Source organism: Marmota marmota, unplaced genomic scaffold, assembly GCF_001458135.2.
Source record: "Marmota marmota marmota unplaced genomic scaffold, marMar, whole genome shotgun sequence".
NCBI lineage: Eukaryota > Metazoa > Chordata > Mammalia > Rodentia > Sciuridae > Marmota > Marmota marmota.
This window is the reverse complement of record NW_026000037.1, coordinates 47,962,869-47,965,734: the sequence shown is the minus strand read 5'-3', so window position 1 is coordinate 47,965,734 and position 2,866 is coordinate 47,962,869.

Sequence of the window (2,866 nt, the reverse complement as noted above, 5' to 3'; positions counted from 1 at the left end):
TTTTTTTTTTTTTTTTTTTTTTTTGTACCAGGGATTGAACTCAGGGACACTCAACCACTGAACCACATCCCCAGCCCTATTTTGTATTTTATTTAGAGACAGGGTCTCTCTGAGTTGCTTAGCACCTTGCTGTTGCTGAGACTGGCTTTGAACTCTATTGGTGCATGGCAACTTGGGTGCTGTCTGGGTGCAAGTACTCACCCAGGAATTGTAGCATTATTTATACAGCTTTTTAAAGATGTACAATTACAGAGTTTGAGAGGACTCAGGACAGAAGCTAGGTCTAGATTTTAACCCTAGTTTGCGATAGGTTAATCAGCCTTACCTAACTTTTCCCCCTGACCTGCATGTTAAGCCTGATAACCCTTCCAACCCCATAGGGCTGTTGTGAAAGTGAAATGAGATGTGAGAAATTTCAAAAGAAAAAGTCTCATTTTAGAATTGTTTCTGTGGGACAGATGCCTTCTACTTTCAGATTCCCAAATTCCAGTTGTACAAGGTCTTTTAAGTCACAGAAGGCATCATTACCTGTAAGTATCATCTCCCTCCTAGATTACAGGCTTCTGCACGTAGTGGTTGCTCCATCCCTATTATCCTTGTTTGTATGCTCCTCCTGCCTTAGAGTATGACCTCTGATACTGCTCATGGTCTTCCCATTCATACAGAAATGACTCTGTTGCAATACATACTTTCTTTAAAGGATAATGAACAACAATAATTTTAAAAAAATTGCCTTCAATGCACCTAGGCTCTTGAAACAGAACCTTTGCCAGACATTTTTTTTTTTAACATTTTAAAGCTAAGTGTGTAGGATGCACAGCCTTAGAAAGTATATTCATTCGTTCAACAGTCATTGAAAGTGACCTCCCCTTAACTAAATTTGCTTTATTTTTTTTTACTTGCCATCAATTCCCACTATATCCTTGCTCCTGTTCTTTGATGTTCAGCCAGACTTATAAGCATCAGATATTTACACAGCATACCCACTTAACTCTACAAACTCCCACCATAAAACTTAGAAAAACAGTCAAAACAGCTGCCATTTACTGAGTTTGGCACTTTTTTTTTTTTTCTGTACTATCTTTAAGGCAATTGTTGTAAAGACAGTCTTGACTGGAGAGAGGTCAACTAACTTGCCCAAAACTATGCAGTTAGTAAGTGAAAGCTGAAATGTGGAGTCAGATCTCTTTGGCTCTGTCTTAACTTTGTTCCTTGGATTCCTGTAAGTTCTCTGAGGTGGGTGGGGTTTGAGTATACACATGTGTTTTAAGGGCTGTTGCAAGTCTGAAGAGCTGAAGCAGCCCTGGGGACTGCAGCTCCCTCCATCCTCTTGCAGCCAAGTGCCCTACTCCCTGCTTGCTGCCAGTCAGCTTCCTGTTTACTCATAGTTTCTGCTTCCTCATAACCTTGGCTTGCGTATGGTTTTGGCTTGTTGTGGCCTCGGCTCTACCCTGGCACTCTTGCAGTTTCTGCCCCTTTACTAACTGGTTCAGCTCTTGCACTTTACTGAATCAAATTCCCAAGAGTGAGAACTGGTTTGGCCCTGCTCATTTTTTCAATCCCAGTCAGGTCATAGGTCACTGGCCAGTCTGTGGATTGGCTGCCATGGGGTCAGATTCCCACAGCTCTACCTACCAGCTAAAGTGGGGGGAGGATGTTGTATGACAGTCCCACCAGCAAAGTCTCAGTCTCTTTTCAAAGTGGATGTACATCTCCAGGACAGGTTCCAAAGCCCTTATTCATACCAGGATAATTTGCGATCTCTCTGCATGGTTTCCTTACTTTCTCTGTCTTAAAATATATGAATTTCAAACCTTTCCAAATGAACCAAGCCAGGATCCATCCCTGTAATTACTCCAACAACCGAGCACTTTTAAATATCTGTAATTGATAATACACGTTATACACATGGTTTTGTATCGTGATTTCCCTTGAATTGGATTCTTTGGGGATTTTATTACCTTGTATATTTTTGAGTGTGGACTATCAGTCTTTTCCCTCTCTTTATAATACTTTACTTAGTTGATAGTATAGACCTATTTAAGTTTGGAACTTCTGAACCTTGGTAAACAAAGTTTCTAAACTATATATGCCTTATGTCCTTTCTGTTTATGCCTCTCAACATACTACATGTTGTTGATTTTTATATATCCTTTTTAGTCTTAAAGACAGAGTTCTTTCAATGTTCTTTTAGTATTAGTATATTTTACTGTTTTTTTAGTATTCTAATTTTATTATCACTTGAAAATTATGCCTGTAATACTACTACAGGTTATCCAATCAAGCATCAGCATTCTGGAACAGCATGCCATCCAAAGTATCACGATCCTAGAGTAAGTAGAATGGCTTAAAAAAAAAAAAAAATCTATGCTGTTCTTCTGTGGTTTAGATTGTGGTTTCCTAAGAGTCCATTCATGACAACTGAGATTGTCCATGGACTTTTTCCCCTAGGTAACTGGTCTAAAAGGTGGGGCATTGAACAGTAAGTTTTCTGGAAAAAGCACCTAACACTTGAACAATTCTAACTAAAACCTTCCATTTCATACCTGTGCTTGATAACTATGATGAGGGTCCTAGTGAAAGGAGACAACAAAATGACAGTGAAAACAATTTTAAATGTGTGGAGTTGCAGAAAATAGTCCTGGCATATGTAGTAACTCACATCTGAATATTATGCGCTGTTTAATATTTAATCACTTTAAGGGACACATATTTTACTTCAGGTTTTTTTTTTAGCAAGTTCTTATTTGTGCATTGTATACCCAAAATATGTTCCTTCGCTGCTTCTTTTACATGAAAAGAATTAGGATTTATATATATATATATATATATATATATATATATATATATATATATATATATATAT